This window comes from Pan paniscus, chromosome 3 (assembly GCF_029289425.2).
Source record: "Pan paniscus chromosome 3, NHGRI_mPanPan1-v2.0_pri, whole genome shotgun sequence".
Classification (NCBI taxonomy): Eukaryota; Metazoa; Chordata; class Mammalia; order Primates; family Hominidae; genus Pan; species Pan paniscus.
The window spans coordinates 47,371,342-47,390,629 of NC_073252.2; the positions used below are offsets into that span (position 1 = coordinate 47,371,342).

The 19,288-nt window shown below is 43.1% G+C and overlaps 1 protein-coding gene across 1 annotated transcript in view; it reads left to right on the top strand.

Moving 5' to 3' along the window:
* Nucleotides 1–19,288, top strand: part of SCD5 (stearoyl-CoA desaturase 5) — a 170,112-nt gene that overhangs the window by 99,128 nt on the left and 51,696 nt on the right. The gene's annotated exons all lie outside the window — the stretch shown is intronic.

Genomic DNA, 19,288 nt, shown 5'->3' on the forward strand with positions numbered 1-19,288 from the left:
ACTCTGTTGCACATGCTGTAATGCAGTGGTGTGATCTCGACTCACTGCAACCTCTGCCTCCCAGATTCAAGAGATTCTCGTGCCTAAGCCACCCGAGTAGCTGGGATTACAGGTGCGCGCCACAAAACCCAGCTTGTTTTTGCATTTTTAGTAAAGATAAGGTTTCACCGTGTTGGCCAGGCTGGTCTCAAACTCCTGGCCTCAAGTGATCCACCTGCCTTGGCCTTCCAAAGTGCTGGGATTGGGCCAGGTGTGGTGGCTCACGCCTATAATCCCAGCACTTTGGGAGGCCGAGGCAGGCGGATTACGAGGTCAAGAGATCGAGACCATCCTGGCCAACATGGTGAAACCCTGTGTCTACTAAAAATACAAAAATTAGCCAGGCGTGGTGGCATGCACCTGTAGTCCCAGCTACTTGGGAGGCTGAGGCAGGAGAATCGCTTGAACCTGGGACGTGGAGGTTGCAGTAAGCTGAGATTGTGCCACTGCACTTCAGCCTGGTGACAGTGGGAGACTCCATCTCAAAAAAATAAAATAAAATAACAAAGTGCTGGGATTACAGGCATGAGACATTGGGCCATTGCACTCCAGCCTGGGGAACAAGGCTGAAACTGTCTCAAAAAAAAAAAAAAAAAAAAAAACAAAATTAGCCAGGCATGGTGGCATGTGCCTGTAGTCCCAGCTGCTTGGGAGGCTGAGACATGAGAATCGCTTGAACCTGGGAGGTGGAGGTTGCAGTGAGTTGAGATTGTGCCACTGCACTCCAGCCTGGGCGACAGAGCAAGACTCTGTCTCAAAAAAAAAAAAAAAGTCATTGATAATGCCCCTACAAAGTAGGTACTATTATTTTCCTCATTTGATAGGTGAGAAAACAGAAAAGTGGTTATGTAACCTATCCAAGGACATTTGGATTTATGTGACAGAAGAGGGGTTTCAATGTAAGCATCTGGACTCCAGAAGTCACCCTCTTACTGCTGTGCTGTAATGCAGTAGTCCTCAGCCTTTATGGCACTAGGGACCAGTTTCATGGAAGGCAATTTTTCCATAGATGGCAGGGTGGGGGGATGGTTTTAAGATGATTCGAATACATAACATTCATCATTAGATTCTCATACCAGTCCGTGGCCCGGGGGTTGCGGACCCCTGCTGTAGTGCCTCTCCCAGTGTCCAAATGCACATTTATCCTTTCATTCAGCAAACACATGTGTTAAGCATTGTTCTAGGCACAGGAGAACAAGACAGACAAGGTCCCTGTCCTCATAACGTGTATATTACAGTAGGAGAGATAGCAAATGAACATGTGAGCAAATGAACAAACAAATGTATTCAGAGAGAGAAGGATATAAAGAATTAAACAGAGTAACATCACATAGAGGCCCAAGGTGGGGCATCTTTACAAAGTGTGGTCAGAGAAGACCTTGCTGAGGAGGTGGCATTAGTGCTGAGACCTGAAGGAGAGGAGGGTAGAGGAAGAGCATCCAGAGGGAGGAGTCAAAGCAAAAGCAGGAACGAGGATGCTGTGTCCAAGGAGCAGAAAGATGGCCAGCGTGGCTGGTCCATGTGAGTGCAAGGCCAGAGCGGGGGATGGGGGGCCACATCAGTGCAAGGCTCTGTCAGGCAGAGTTCAGATATTGTTCTACATATCACAGGAAGGCACTGCCAGGTCTTAGGCAGGGAGTGACATGGCCTCATGCGTTTCCATGGCTTGAGTAAGCCTCAGACCACAGTCAGGAGACCCCAAAGAGTTTGCGCCTGTTTCAGGATAATAGACCATCCCCCAAGGCTGGCTCTCTGGGGGGTGTGCATGTCAAGGAGGGAGACTTGTGTGCGAGGCAGCACCCTCAAGTACAGCTCATGCTGTTAGCAGCAGCATGCAGTGGCGGTTGTGTAGAAGAGAACAAAACACCAGAACTTTAGTGCAGCTCAGGAATCCTTAACCTTATGTGGCTCTCTGTGGGTTCTAAGTCTCCCTTCAGAAATCCTGTTTCAGTGTTGCCACCTTTCCTAGCCATGAGCCTAAGCTTCAGATGCACAACTTTTCTTCTGCACATCAGAAACAGGTTTGCCCTCTTCCTTTCAAGATGGGTGGGTGTTGTTGGTTTTCTCCTCCATGTAAACAGGCAGCAGCAGAAGTGGTCCTGACCCAGATGCCCTGACAGCTTTTCCTGGTGTGATTTTGTAAGGTGAGATTTGCACATCATGCCTCACATTATCTTCTTCCACAGCATTTCACCATCCAGGGCACATTTGGAACATTTGGAAGTCATGTGAAAAGAGCAAATAGCTTGGTCGTCTCTAAGCAGTGAAGACGGTGATTTATCAATTCATTAAAGCATTGTCATTCCATGCATGCTGCATTGTAACCCCTTCCGTTATGCGGAATACTCCGACAAAGTGGTGCAGGCGGGAGGTGGCCTAGCAGGTGAGCGAGAGAGCAAGAAAGAGAGAGAGAAAGGAAACCAGGAAACTCTCCAGAGGCTGCTGCGTGGGGTACGGCATTTTCTTTCTGCACTTACCTGGCAGGATTAATTATACTTTCTACCAACAAAAATGAACCTATTAAGGTAGAAAATAAAATTTCCCCACCCCTAAGATGCCTTACTTGCTTACTTGTTGGGGATCTAGGTCAGTGAAAGTAGGTGAGATGAGAGAAATCATCTAAGAAAATGAACCTCAAGGGGATGAAAATGTGACAGTCTGAGCAAGAGGGTAATTAGACAGATGAACAGACCAACCAACAGGGCTAGTCTGTTTCTCACAGCACCATCTCCAGATACGGTGGGAACTCTTTAATGCAGATCTTACCTGCTTTGTACAGTGGATATATTTCTAACCACTTTAAGGTGATTAGATTTTTGTAAACCAAAAAAACCACAATAGTTTAAAGAGTTTTTATTTAAAGAAATAATTGGTAGAGATAATTTTTGTAAACAAATAACTATCAGATTTTATGTTAATTTAGCCCGGCATCTGTATTGGAAGAAAGACACTGTTTTGAAGGTGAATTCCGCATGCAGTCCTGTCAACTGGGAATCTATTTGGAAACATATTTTCAAGCTTTGTGTTTCATCCTGTCTTCTTTTCCTAAAGATCTTTAGAAGTGCTGCACACAGTGAACCTCCTTAATCATGTATTTTCTCGCAACCTTTCTTTGTCTTAGAACCACAGAAGGTTAGAGCTGGGATCACAGGAGGTTAGAATTGGGGAACCTTAGAAGCCACGAGTCTAATTCTTTTCTAACAGCTGAATAAACTAAGGCCCAAATGTCTGAGCTTATTTTGTTTATTTTCCCAAACCATCTCCAAAAATGTTTATGGACATTGAAGAAGACTGTATTGCAATGCAATTCCTTGACAAGTCATTTCTCCCTGTACCTGTCACCAGCCATGTGGGATGAGACAGCACATTGTCATTGCATATTCTTTATTCCATTGCTAGCCTGCCAGACACTCTTATGCTGCTGCTTTCTAGGTTTCCCAACCCACTGATTATATTGCATTTTGGATGATTTCTCCCCCAGCTGCCTTCATTTGCATTTTTCTGAAATCAAATCTCATTGTGATAATTTCTATTCATATTTCTAACCTCTTTAGATCCATCTGTGTTATTCCTCTTTCCTCAATGATGTCTGCAGCACCTCCTAATTTAGTACCAATCAGAAATGTTATTAACAAAATGTGTAAGCCTTGTTCCCAGACATTAATGAAGATACGAAATGAAACAGATCTAACAGATACAGTGAGGCCTTCTGTTAGTGGCCTCTTCCCCACCCCTTTATTAGATATTGAATTGTTTTTCATCATTGGTCCTTGTTTATCAAAGTTCAGGCTTTTCAATCATCCTGTTCCAATTCCCATTAATGCCAGCCAGCGCTCTCGTCACGGGATTATCTCAGGAATGCTGCCTCAATGCCTTATCACGCTCCAAAGATACAATGTCTACAGGAGTCATTGAATCAGCAGTTTTAATTAATGATAATATTTATTGAGTTTCAGATGCCAAATGGAAATTTCTAGCTTTGCTTTTAAAAACTCTTTCAGAAGGCAGAAGCATTTGATTATTTTTACCTTCTTCCATTTGAATATTTCATAGCTTTTCATGTAAATCTGCTGTTTTTAATTACCACTACATTTAAAAGTGCATAAGCCACTATGTGCTTATGAAGAACACAAGTAATATCTAAGAAGTGGCCCTTGGATGAGGAGCTTACAATCTGATAGAGCTGGCTAGACTTGTGTGCAATAAAGACTCTTATAAAAAGACAACGTGGCGTTAAATTGCTCAAAAGTGTCACACTGACTTTTAGGGCTGCAGAAATTTGAATATGGGCTAGGATCATTGGACAAAGCCTACTGCAGAAGGGGAGATTTGAGCTGCACATGAAAAGGATTTGTCTAGGCAAAGAAGAAGAGGAGGGTAGGGAAAACATCTGAGCAAAGGTAGGGAGAGAGGAATGATTAGAACATACTGTATAAGGTCACAGCATAGTTAGAAAATCACCCAGATTGAAGAAGCTGACAGGGTATAGTGTGTTACAAATCTGGCTACCCATGTGACATCTCTTATTGGATGTCCTAACTTAGGCTTCGCAAACTCAGCATGCCCCAAATCAAAGTTGTGACTCTACCTTCTCCCCGAAATTCTGTTCTTCTCCTAGCTTTCCCACCAGAAGTCTGGGTATCATCCATGATTTCTCCATTTCCCTAATTATCCCTCACCAATTTTTAAGCCAATCCCTTCAGTTCTATCACTAAATTACATCTTGAATCTGCACACTTCTCATTTTTACCACCTTTTAGTTCAAGATCAACTTTTTTCCTAGGCTACTGCAAAAGCCTTCTGAACTGGTCTTCTGATTCAATGCTTGCCCCTCTCTATATTGTAGCCAGAGAGAGCTTATTGGAAATTAAACGACTCTCCAGCTAAATAAATAAATAAATAAATAAATACATAAATATTTCAGTGGCTTAGCATTGTATTTGGAATGAAATCCAACCTCACTGTTATTATGTTCTATGGGGCCCTGCGTGATCAGGGCCTTGCACACCAGTTCTTTGTGTCCACCCCAAGTTGGTGTACTTCAGTGTAATTCTGACACTAACCATCCAGGGTTAACATCAGATCCCACAAGTTAAAGGCTGAGTGCTCCACATGGCTGTCCCCACTTCAGACGCCTGCTGCAAGGGCTGCAGAACAGTAGTGGGGTCCCCAGGCTACCTGTACTTCTGAATGACCAGTGATAAGTTTGGGGGTTTCCACAATCTCCTTAGGTTTGATAATTCACTAGAACAACATGCAGAACTCAGGAAAGTCCTATACTTACGATTACAGTTAACCCTTGAACAGAATGGGTTTGAACTGCGCAGCTTCACTTAAATGCATGGATTTTCTTCTGCCTCCACCACCTCTGAGACAGCAAGATCAGCCCCTCCTCCTCTCAGCCTACTCAATGCGAAGAAGACAAGGATGAAGACCTTTATGATGATCCACTTCCACTTAATGAATAGTAAATATATTTTCTCTTCTTATGATTTTCTTTTTTTTTTCTGGATCTGCAAAGAGTTATTGATTCAAAGTTGCCACATGGTGGGGGTACAAACATTTGTCAGTCACTGTGCATGCAATTGGTGACATTTTAATTTGGAGGCAATTACCACCACAGATATCTTCTTTCATTAAAAAATAAAATAAAATTTTCAAAGCCTCTTACAGGCCAAAGGTCTAAGAACAAGATCCTCACTCAAATACTCAAGAGTTTTCCTGAGGAAAACTCAGGAGGTGGAAACAGCTTTGAACATTTTCCCACTGGCCACAGCAAATAATGCTAAAGTCATAAAGCTTTGGCACTGACAGCGTCAACATCTGCACGGGAAGTGGCCCCTCCGCCCAGCAGAAGGGAACATGATGCCTGTGGGAACCGTGGGCAAGCATCTGAGAACTCCAGGGCCTGGAGTCAGCACAGGGCTGCTAAGCACGGTGTGGGCTTGTGTTAAACTGAAAAGGTGGGGAGTGGGGATTTGGAGTGACCAGTGGTTCCCACCAGTCAGAGGCAGCAGACTCAGAACTGTGGGACCCAACATGCCTGGGTGGACAGTGTACAGAGGACGGTGGCAGAGGCGCCTGCGGCTAGGCTGCTGCCCATGCTCTGGAGGTTGCCTCGGACCCAAGAGCCCAGGACAGCAGTAGCAGAGTGTGAGATGGGCCATCCCAGCAGCCAGACCCTGCATAGGGTGCCACGCACCCTGCCCTCCGCATTCCCTCTTGTGACTGGAGGCCACCTCTGTATCCTGGACGACGGGCATCAAAGCTGTGTCCGGCCGGTGTGTGCAATATCCAGAGTAAAAGGACTCTTCCCAAATGGAGTCCTCTTCAGGGAGGTGGCAGGGCTGTGTCTATACAGCCTCTGCCCTCAGCCCCCTCAGCCTTCCCATGAACCCAGGAGGACCTCTGTGTCTGTCTGGGGGACCCCAGCACTCAAAGAGAACCAGAGGCTCTGGCTGGAACACCCCTGAGCTTGCTCTGGACAATGCCCAGCCAGGCTCGGACATGGGCTTGCCTCTCACCCCAGGGGTGTTCCAACACAGAGCCCCTTAGAACATAATAATTAGGTTGGATTTCATTCCAAATATAGTGCTAAGCCACTGATTTATTTATTTATTTATTATTTTGCTGGAGAGTAATTTCCAATAAGCTCTCTCTGGCTACAATATAGAGAGGGGCAAGCATTGAATCAGGAAGACCAGTTCAGGAGGCTTTTGCAGTAGCCTAGAAAAAAGTTGATCTTGAACTAGAAAAGGTGGTAAAAATGAGAAGTGTGCAGATTCAAGATATAATTTAGTGGTAGGACTGAAGGGATTGGCTTAAAGATTGGTGAGGGATAATTAGGGAAATAGGGACAGGCAATGAGAGATGTCACACCAGCATCTTCCAGGAAAAGGCCAGCCTAGAAGCTAGGCATCCAGACCCCACTGCTGGGCAAGGTCAAAGGCACTGGAGCCGAGTATCAGGAGGCACTCATTCTGCAGACCCCTGAGATGCCAGCTCTGGCCAGAAAACCCAGAGCACAGGTGCCACTGCATCCCTACAATCGGGAGCAGAGCAAACCCGGCCCTGCCCTCTGTGCCCACCCCACTGGTTAGAAGAGGCCACCCCCATCCAACCAGGGTGTCTGATCAGGGTCACACTGAATCCAAAGTCTCTGCTCCCAGGACTTGCAGGGTCTTCTGATACCGGGTCTCCTCCTCGCTTCCCCAGCCCCAGCCTCAAGACTTGCCTGGGTCCCCCTGGCGCGTGGATCCTACTTATCCCCAGCTTCAGCCTCTCCCCCAGGGAAGCCAGCTTGTGGGCCAAGGCAGACCTGAGAGGGTGGGGCCAGGACTTGAATAAGATTGGAGAAGGTTCCTGAGGGCTGCTGTTCCTCAGCAGACTGGAGTTTGCCTTCTGGTGTGTTTATGAACACATCTCAGGTTCAGGCTGGGTGGTTTTTGAGAGGAAGTGGGAAAAGACACTTGCCTTTTCCATCACCTTAAAATCACCGGAGACCCAGCCCTTGAGTGTGAAATCCACTGTGGCCCCCCCGAGCAGTGGTGAGCCAAGTGTCGGCCTGGCTGCCCTGAGAGCCCCACGCAGCCGCTGATGGAGAACCTGACACGGGATACCGCCTCTCCACTCAGGGGCTGCGATGCCTGCTCCCCACATAGGGAGAACAGGCGCCAGCTGGCAGTCACACATCTTTTTCCTTCCTGGCCAGCTCAGAAGTGCTTTGGCCATGGTGGGGTGTGTTGTGTGGGGTGCTGGCTTCTCAGGGTGGTGGGTGAAGGGCACTCCTGCCCCAGGATGGCCAGGTCCACCAGCACCTGCAGCAGGCGCAGACCAAGAACTGCATGAGCAGCTCTCAGCAGGAAGTAGGTGGTCCTGAGGGCACTGCCCTTGTCCTCATGAGTGCTCTGGATGCTCATGTCCTCAAGACCCATGGCAGTGGTTGCAGTAGAGCTGGGGCAGGTCCATCATGGCGTCGGTCAGCATGGCCAGGAAGCCCAGAGTCTCCACAAACAGGCCCCAACCGATGGACGGGTCCTGATCTAACCTACCATGCCGGCAAAGGCCAAGACACACTCCACATAGCCGAGGAAACTGCTCCAGTGCCAGGAGTGGTGAAGATCCAAGGATTTTAGGTTTAGCTCCTTTGCCATGTAGATCTCAGGGCAGAATTTCACCATCAGCAACATGGACAACATGATTATGCTCTGCTACAAGAGAGGTGACTCAAAATGCCTTCCAAACCAGAAGAATGTCTGTAAAATATTAGCCACCAGTAACACCAGACACACCTAGCTAGAGAAGCCATCGGTAGTCTGAGTCCTCTGGATGTGACTGCACTGCGGGATCTACAGCACCACCCCTCCAAAGACCATGGCCCCAGCTTCCCTTTAGGAAACCAGCTGGTGCAAGGGCATCAGAAGCCTATCTAGGTCTCTGCTTCTGTCCGGAACATTTGTGTTGCCCTGCTGGGCAGCCGACGCCCACCTCTCTAATCACATGGCTGGTCTTTCTGGTGATCTGCTCCCATCCTGAGGCTATCTAGGGGCCCATGAAAGTCACCTCTAGGATAAGAGTTGTGGAATTTCCTATCAGGAAATTCCAAGGGTTTTTAAACCTCTGTGCCAAGAACCAGGCACAAAGACCAGATATATTCTTTATTATAGCATAATGTGTCTTAGACCTCATCTCATTCCAGGCTTGTCCTAGCACCATGCTACCTACACAATGGCCTTTTCTTAGTTCCTCGATTGTTCCAAGTCCTTCCCTCTACCTGAGACAATTCCCCTCTCCCTCCTGCACTTCCATCTCCAACTCCTGTCAACCTGAAGATGACCCAGTTAAGAATGGCCTTGCTGGCCAGGCACAGTGGCTCACAGCTGTAATCCCAGCACTTGGGGAGGCCGAGGCAGGTGGATCACCTGAGGTCAGGAGTTGGAGACCAGCCTGGCCAACATGATGAAACCCCGTCTCTACTAAAAATACAAAAATTAGCTGGGTGTGGTGGCGAGTGCCTGTAATCCCAGCTACTCGGGAGGCTAAGGCAGGAAAATCACTTGAACCTGGGAGATGGAGGTTGTAGTGAGCCAAGATCGCACCACTGCACTCCAGCCTGGATGACAAGAGTGAGACTCCATCTCAAAAACAAAACAAAACGAAACAAAACAAACAAACAAAAAAACAAATGGCCTTGCCTATATTAAGGTCCTCCTTTGTTCAGCTCCTTTATTGGCTTCACAGCTCTAATCCCAGTCTAAAATTATTTCGCTTATGTTGACTTCACTTACTTTATATTTAGTATTTGTCTCCTCCATAAACTATAAATCTTTGAGGACACAGCCTCAATTGTCCTGTTTGTTCTTTACCTTCTAGTGTGTACTGGCCAGTAAATATCAGTCAAATTAAAGGATAAAATATGGGAAAGATAAGAATGAGTCCAGCCAAAGAAACCTGTCTGATTTTCAAGAAGAAGAAAAGTTTAGATTTTATAAGAAAAGTAATACACAGAGATTGTCAAATAATAAGCAAAAGAATGATAGATTTTGGGGAGTATGAATGGAAAGAGGATGTTAACAGTATGCCGAATGTATTATGGAGAGGAAAATTACTATAAGTGGGAGGCAGTTAGAAGGTTATTACAGCATCCAAGTAAATTGATAAAAGCTTGAACAAGGGTGGTAGAGTAGAAATGGAGTGGAAGGGGAAAAGCTGAGATTATAAAGAAGAGTGACCATGAAATTTTTGTTTTTAGCTTTCACTTTTATTTTGAAATAATTTTTTCAGATCTTTTGAAACTTAGAGAAAAGTTGCAAAAAATCATGAGCTTGTGTATAGCCTTCACCTAGATTCAGCAACTCTTAGAGTACTGCTCATTTGCCCATGAAATTTTTGTTTTTAGCTTTCACTTTTATTTTGAAATAATTTTTTCAGATCTTTTATTTTGAAACTTAGAGAAAAGTTGCAGAAAATCATGAGCTTGGGTATAGCCTTCACCTAGATTCTCCAACTCTTAGAGTACTGCTCATTTGCTTTATTCCCTTGCTCTTTCCTCTGTACATGCATGTGCATTCTTACGTGTTCTTTTTTTATGAATCATTTGGGAGTAAGTTATAGACATCATGCCCCTTTATTCCCAAATACCTCAGTGTGTATTTCCTAATAACAAAGACACTTTCACACAGACAGAATACACTTACCAAAGTCAGGGATTTAATGTTGATACAATGCTGTATCCAGGATTCTATAATAGTTCAGGGTCCAATTGAGGATTATGCATTACACTGAGTTATAATGTCTCTTTAGATTCCATTCATCTGGAATAGTTCCTTGTTTTTTTAATTTTATGCCATCAATATTTTTGAAATGTACTGGCCAATTAAGTTGTAGAATGTTCCTCCATTTGAGTTTGCTCATGTTACTTCATAATGAGGCTCAAACTCTGCATTTTTGGTGGGAGTACTACATTAGCATTCTTGTGTCCTCCTCAGCATTGAAAAAGAGGCACATGACATCACTTTGTCACATTATTGGAGGTATGAACTTTGATCATTTGGTTAAGGTGGCATCTGCTAAGTTTCTCCACTGTAAGGTTGCTATTTTTATTTTGTAATTATTGAATTAATTTATGCAAAGATTATGAGCCTATATGAATATTTTATCTTCATCAAACTTTTACCCAATAGTTTTAGCAAACATTGGGAATTCTTGCCTGAATCAGTTATTGCCATGACAGCTGCAAAATGGTGATTTTGTAACTCTATTATTTCTTCTACATTTGTCAATTGGTATTTTACTGTAAAGAAAAGTGTTTGCTTTTTCCAATGTATTTATAGCCCATTGACTGTTTTTTGATTACATGGATTATAATCCATTACTGTCATTATTCATTTTAATGACCAAATTACCCCAGTTTGTTCAGTGGGAGGCACTACAAATGCCTCTTTCTTTTAGTATTTAGAAAAAACTCTTTCTTTTTAGTGTGGTGTCTTGCTGTGTTGCCCAGGCTGGTCTTGAAATCCTCAGCCTCCTGAGTAGCTGGGATTACAGATGCACACCACCACACGTGGCTCCTCTGTCATTTCAACATGCCCCATCATTTTTTAAGCACTTCCTTTCCGGCACAACAAAATATACTGAGCTCCCCGTGTACTTTTCCTACCCCAGTCCTGGCACCAGCCATTTCTCCACACTCCTGATTCCTTTTAGTGGAGAATGGTATTTTAAAAACAAGTTGTGGGAACTAAATATGTTCATTGCTATTGGGTTATCATTGTTTTCTAGGCCCTTTCTTCCCCCTCAATTTTTAACTCATGGAATAAAGGAGATCTAGTTCAGGAGACTAGAATAATGGTCACATCACTGACCAAAAACCCTCCAAAGCCCAAATTGGAAAGATTTCCAGAAGACCAACTTATTTGCCAAGATGACTGTCTATGCCATTTTAAAAGTATGTGTTAAATATGTGGTTTTTTAAAAGTCTTATTTGAATACATTCTCGTTGTTAAGAGATTTAAACAAAAGAGTAATAGAAGAAAATATGAAACATTTCTTTCCTTTTTTTCAAACTTTAAGTTTTATTGGCACTTTTTAAACTACTAAGGTTGACTTTTCAACACTTACCCAGCTTCTGAGACCTATGTAGACCGAGTGCCACATGAAGGCAAGGCAGCAGGTGGCAACTTGTCCTCTCAAAGCCACAATTTGCCGGGTGGTGTGGACTGCTGCCAGGCCACTCTTGGGGACTTTCTGGGATATTCTTACAGATTAGCCTATTATCTGGAGAGAAATAAGTACTGACCCAGTATCAACAATGGGGAAAGCACCCAACATTGTTTTTCACTGTTTGAATTGGCGTCTGAACTGGAGGAGATTAAGTTTAGACCCCAGAGACAGAGATAAGGTCTATCTCTAATGAGCCTTACAGTTTCTAAGGAGTGGAGCCACCAGTATCTTTTTCTATTTGACCCTCTTGATAGAACAGCTCCTTTCCCAGAAAGGATGCCATTCAGATACACACACACCACACGCAAGCACACGCACATGTACATGTACATGCATGCATGCATACACATATTTTCTACTCTAAAACCTGCCTGTTCAGGCTGACGTGTTGACATGTTGGTCCTGGTTTCTTTTTCACTACTGACTGGAAACAAAGATGTGTTATGAATACAAGTGGAATTCCCTTTGGCTATGTTTTGAGACTGCTTGGGAAGTTTTTTGTTCTGGAACTTTAAACAGCCACGAAATTGAATTAAGGGACACAAAAACCATCTTGGTGTCTGGTTGGGAGCAAGCAACTGTTTCCAGCTAGGCTAGGGGAAAACCAATCAATGATTCTGGTTTCAGATCTGCTGAATGGGACAAGCTAAATGCTGTTTACATTTAGCCTTCATCTTGCTAACTAGTGGATATTATGTGGGCCTTAAAAGACAGTGTCCTCTGTTGCCATTTAGATGACTAGATTCAAGAATTTATTTTGAACATAAAAGGAAGCTGGGGAGTAGTTCTGAAGGAGCAGGTTGCTTCATACCTCTTTTCGGTGGACTCTTGAGATTGATGACCTTTGCTCAAGTCCCAGATAACACTCAAAGGCTGCGCATGGGAGAAAAATCACCTCATGATCAATTTCAGTTTCTACAGTTTCAGTGGAGACCCCGTTTAGGGACGTTATCAATCATGGATAGTGAAGTAATGGAGGCACAAAATACAGAATGGGTTCAAGCGAGGGCACTGCCACACCACTTGACGTGTGATTGGTTGATTAGTTGCTAACGAGAATAAAGATAGAAGAAGGGTGACATAAAGGTGTATTAACAGACTGGATTGCCAGATGAATCTTAACTGCTTCATCGAGGAGAAGCTGGGTTGTTTTCATTCAGGAATATAGAAATGTTTTCAAAAATAATTTGTTTCTCCTGTATTACAAAAGAATAATCTGTTTATTATAAAAATTTACAAAACACAGACAAAATAAAAAGAGTCACCCACAGTCCCAATTCCTAGAGAGAACCACTGCAAACAGTTTGGCTAAGATACTTCTTTTGTTTTTCCCATGCTTAAACTTATATTTTTTATTAAAAACGGATTCATAGTGTTTTAAGAAGTACTTTTCTTCTTTCTTTCTTTTCTTTCTTTCTTTCTTTTTTTTTTTTTTTTTGTAACAAGGTCTTACTCTGTTGCCCAGGCTGGAGTGCAGTGACACAGTCTCAGCTCCCTGCAACCTAAGCCTCCCAGGTTCAAGCGATTCTCCTGCCTCAGCCACCCGAGTAGCTGGGATTACAGGTGCCCACCACCATGCCCAGCTAATTTTTGTACCTTTAGTAGAGACAGGGTTTCACCATATTGGCCAGACTGGTCTCAAACTCCTGATCTCAAGTGATCCTCCTGCCTTGGCCTCCCAAAGTGCTAGGATTACAGGCGTGAGCCACCCCGCCCAGCCAAGAAGTACTTTTCTTTTAACTACTTTTACCTTCATCTTTCTAGGTCAATACTACAATAGCCTTTTTTTGTTAATTAGTTTTTAATACAACACTAATAGAATTCTTTCTAATAATTTCAGAGTATAGGATCAAGCATAAAAGTATTTCTCCTCATTCCTACCTCCCAATTTCACTCCCATGAGGTAACACTAAGGCTTTTTCTCTTACTATTTCTTTCATGTATATATAAGCTTTTATTGTATATGTATACACACACAAGTACTATTTAATTTATCACAAAATATTTAATCAAATCCTGTTATGGGGAAATGCAGGGTCTTTCCAAGTTTTTATTGCAGTTAGCATCCTTGTGGTTAAATCTCTGAACACAACCATGATTTCCTTAAGATAAACTCCAGAAAGTGAATTGTTATATTAAAATATATGCACAATTTTAGGCTTTTTGATATGTAGTGCTCATTTGCCCTTCACAAACTTTCTGCCCATTTCACATTCTCACCAGTAGGCAGCATTGAATTCTTAATTCTTCAAACTTTTAAATTTGAAGTATAATGCACACATTGAAAAGCGTGCAAGTGGCTGGGTGCAGTGGCTCATGCCTGTAATGCCAGCACTTTGGGAGACTGAAGCAGGAGGATCCCTTGAGCCCAGAAGTTTAAGACCAGCCTGGGTAACATAGTGAGACCCCATCCCCACAAATAATAAAAAAATTAGCTGGGCATAGTGGCATGTGCCTGTGGTCCCAGCTACTGGGGAGGCTGAGATGGGAGAATCGCTTGAGCCCAGGTAGTTGAGGCTGTAGTGAGCCATAATCACACCACTGCACTCCAGCCTGGGTGACAGAGAGAGACCCTGTCTCAAAAAAAAAAAAAAAGTGCGTAAGCCATGAGTTAGACTTGCACTGCTCAATGTCGTAGTCACTAGCTACGTGTGGCTACTGAGCACTTGAAATGCGGCAAGCCCCTGGAGGTGTGCTACAAGTGAAAAATCTCTAAGACTTGGTACAGAAAAAAAATAATGTACAGCATCTCAATAATTTTTATACTGATTATACATTGAAATGATAATATTTGGGTGTGTTACACTAAGTAAAATATATTATTAAAATTAATTTTACTTGTTTCTTTTCACTTTTTTTGTTTTTAGTTTTTTTTTGTTTTGTTTTGTTTTGTTTTTTGAGACAGAGTCTTGCTCTGTCACCCAGGCTGGAGTGCAGTGGTGTGATCTCAGCTCACTGCAATGTCTGCCTTCCAGGTTCAGGTGATTCTCATGCCTCAGTCTCCCGAGTAGCTGGTATTACAGCCGCGTACCATCATGCCCGGCTAATTTTTGTATTTTTAGTCGAGATGGGGTTTCACTATGTTGGCCAGGCTGGTCTCGAACTCCTGTCCTCAGGTGGTTCGCCCACCTCGGCCTCTCAAAGTGCTGAGATTACAGGCATGAGCCACCGTGCCCAGTCTCTTTTCACCTTTTATTTTATTAATTTTTTCTGTAGCCCAAGTTCAATCAAGGGTCATTTCACTTTTTAAATGTGGCTACTAAGAAAATATTAGTTATATTATGTGGCTTGAGTTATATTTCTATTGCAAAGTAGGACTATAGTATGGCGTCTCTGCTAATGAAGCCTACCACCTGAGCTGTACACTCCGGATTTGTTCTGTTCCTACTCCTCTCTCGCTCGCACACCTACCTGTGCCTCATTTATGCCCAGCATTCTTAGAACTAATGTAGCTCCCTTCAGTATTCCGATTTTTTATCAGGAATAATCAATTAACATGTGGTGAGAGTGCACTTTTAATGGATTGCAGAGTAAGACTGTGATCTACTGGAACCTACAATTCAGTATAAACTCTAAGTTGCAAATTTAATACAATAATTTGGTAATTGATTTGTTTGAATGTTTAAGTATTTAAGCTTCAGGAATTACTGCTGAGTTCAACATCATGTCCCTACCAGAATATGTACATGGAACATGAACAGACAGATTACCCATACTTGACAGTCAGTTCATCATGGGCATTTGTCATCTCTGTATGCCTCAATATTGTTTTTGTTTCCCGTGCAGCAAAGGTGATGGAGTGGCACACACAGTTTTAGACAAGAGCTATCAGCACCATGCAAACACTAAGAGGAAGAGAGATTATCAGGATACCGCTGGGGTTATGGCTTCCAGTACAGTTGATCTCCATTCACTCCCCACCTCCCAAGGTTGAGATGGTTGGGCCATCTCTCCCTCCTCATTAATCCTCAGCTTTCCCCTCTTCTTGTTGCTAAAGCACATACTGACTGTACCAAAATGAGCTCTAGGTACCCAAACCTTTTCAACACAAATGCTCTTCACAGGTAGGTTCTTTCCCCTACCCACCCACTCCCAATCACTCCAGAGCAGACAAAAGTGCAGGTAAGTAGGGAAGAAAGGTGATTGATTGGGTGAACATATAAATCTTGCTCCCTTTCTGCTCTATTGTTGATGCACATCTTGTTCTTTAATTTCTTTTTTTAAATTTATTTATTACCAAGTTCCCAAGAACTAGAAAACACATCTTATTCTTTGAGTCATTTTTCACTGGACTCAGCTTTACACTTAAAAACAAAACAATAACAAAGGATTAAAAAATACATCTTAAAGTATTTTTGGTTTCATTATGTGCTTGATTATTTGGAATGTGCTTCATTCCACTATTATACTTGCTTCATTCCACTATTGCAGTCAGGTGGCTTCTGTTGGAAAGGTATCCAGGTGAAAGGAATGAAAATAAATATCTCTGTTTGAACTTGTCTTCATCATCATGGGTCTTTTCATTGTTGTTGTATTATAATTAATTTTGTGAGAATAATGTTTCTAGCTATTTGAAACTCTTCACTTAGAGTTTCTACAAGATTGCATGGCATTGAATTAAACAGCCATGTATTAGTTCATTATCACATTGCCATAAATAACTACCTGAGACTGGGTAATTTATAAAGAAAAGAGGTTTAATTGACTCACAGTTCCGCGTGGCTGGGGAGGGCTCAGGAAACTTCCAATCATGGTGGAAGGTGAAGGAGAAGCAAGCTATGTCTTACTATGGTGGAGCAAGAGAGAGAGCGAAGGGGAAACTGCCACACATTTTTAAACCATCAGATCTCGTGAGAACTCACTCAATATCATGAGAACAGCATGGAGGAAACTGACCCTATGATCCAATCACCTCCCACCAGGTCTCTCCCTCAACACATGGGGATTACAGTTACAGATGAGATTTGGGTGGGGACACAGTGCCAAACCATATCAAGCCAATATAACCTTTTAACAAGATGAAAGAAAGTTTTCTATAAAAGATCCCTCCCTGCAACATTTGGAGAATAAGGGAAATATTTTGTTGATGGAAATGTGAACTGAGAACCAAGGAAACGCCATCTTTGTTCTATTATGTTTTGATTTGTTGGACGAACTTATATAAATGTCCTCTAAGCTTTAATTTTGCCATCTGTGAATGGGGGACAGAGTGTTCTTTCTATGTCATGTTCACATGGGCACTACAATAAAAGCAATAAACTAATGCAAAAGGAAGAAATTATTTCTTAGACCACAGCAGTCTTGACTGACATTTGAAATTATTTTACACCTCCAAATTCTGTGATTCTAAATAATAAAATGTTTTCACTCTGTCCAACCACCATGTTTAAATACACTGTAAAATCTAAAGACCTCTTTCTTATTACAGTAAGCCAGGCTATAATTTTTGATATACATAAACTGCCACGCTCCTGTTTTCTCTCTTTATATTCAAAGCTGAACATATGCTTGTCGGAACTTTCTGCCTCCTCTTTCTCTCCCCCAAAACTCAAGGATTAGGTGGATTTTTAAAATTTTCGACCAGCCTGGCCAACATGGTGAAATCCCATCTCCACTAAAAATAGAAAAATTAGCTGGATTTGTTGGCGCACATTTATAATCCCAGCTATTCGGGAGGCTGAGACAGGAGAATTGCATGAACCCAGGAGGCGGAGGTTTCAGGGACCGAAGATCACACCACTGTACTCCAGCCTGGGCGACAGAGCAAGAGTCCGTCTCAAAAAGAAAAACAAAAAATTAGCTGGGCATGGTGGCATACACCTGTAGTCCCAGCTACTTGGGAGACTGAGGTGGGAGGATCACTTGAGCCCAGACGGTCAAGGCTACAGAGAGCTATGTGATTGCACCACTGTACTCTAGCCTGGGCAATAGAGCAAGACTGTCTCAAAAAACAAACAAAAAACAATTTCTTCCTTCTCATCAGAAGGATGAAGCCAATCTCTATGAAATGGTAGACTCCTAATGAGAACATAACCCAGTATTGAATATTATGGTATAAAATATTATTACTATTGTCATAAACAGAAAAGGCTAATGTAATATAATACTTAAATTTATTTTTATTTTCAGATTTTCCTATCAAAAGCACTGCTTCCCAATTTAATTCATCATCTCAAAGTTTTGAAAGCATCATCAGATTTAAAAAAAAATTAGTGTAAAAAAATATCTGTAGATCTCACTGACCCATTGCTATAGCTAAGGTCTCATTAATTGTAACAGTGAATGCCATCAATTCTTGCCTCTGATAGCTCAGCCCCTGACACCCTCCCGTGTCTCCCATTATGAGAGGTCCAATAGGGTGTGCTCCCCACATGCACTGAGCCCCACTTCAGCTCTGTGGGCTGGGCAGACTCTGCTGGACTCTGCTGCCTGTCCTTCTAGGGACACCAGAGTCTGTCTCAGGGCTCCAGTGAGTGCTGCCCTGTTCCTCAGCCACTGCTGCCTCTCCACTTGGTGGATTGCCAATACACCAGGTTCCCAAGGAGCCAAAGTTGTCCCCCTTCCGTTTCTGTTACACTCTGTTAGAGCAGTCCTAAAATGATGCCACTAGTGCCTTGGTATTTTGCAGAGATTTGGGGAAGTAGCCATTTGGGTTTTTTTAATCTACTGGCTTCCTGATCTCTGTGAGTCACACATGAAGAACACCAAAGTGAGGAGAGAGGCAGAGACATCTGGGCCAAGAACCGGCACCATTCCTACTCAGGACTGCCCCTCTCTTATGACAACCAAGATTTCATCCTAAGAACATGTCTCCCTCATTTTTTTTAACTTTTAAGTTCAGAGGTACATGTGCAGGTTAGTTACATAGGTAAACGTGTCATGGGGGTGTGTGTACAGATTATTTCATCACCCAGGTATTACACCTAGTACCCATTGGATATTTTTCCTGATCTTCTCCCTCCTCCCACCCTCCACCCTTGATAGCCCCAGGATGTTTTGTTCCCCTATGTGTCCATGTGTTCTCATCATTTAGCTCCCACTTGTGAGGACAGTGGTATTTGGATTTCTGTTCCTGCATTATTTGCTAAGGATAATGACCCCCAGCTCCATCCATGTCCCTGCAAAGATCTGGACAGAACTACCATTCAACCCAACAATGCCATTACTGGGTATATGCCTGAAGGAATATAAATCATTCTATTATAAAAACACAGGCACATGTATGTTCACTGCAGCACTATTCACAATAGCAACATGGAATCATCCTAAGTGTCCATCAGTGATAGACTGGATAAAGAAAATGTGGTATGTTTACGCCATGGAATACGGTTCAGCCACAAAAAAGATCTCTCTTTTCTTGACATAAATGATCTAGGAGACTTCAGTCGCCCCCACCAGAGCTTTCCTTCAGGTCTCTGCACTAATTCACCCAACAAGCCTGAACTTCCTGCAGTGGGTACGTCCCACACGTAAGCTGAGATCCCTGCTAAGTGAAGATTTACTCTTGTTCTGATGAAAACCACTCCAG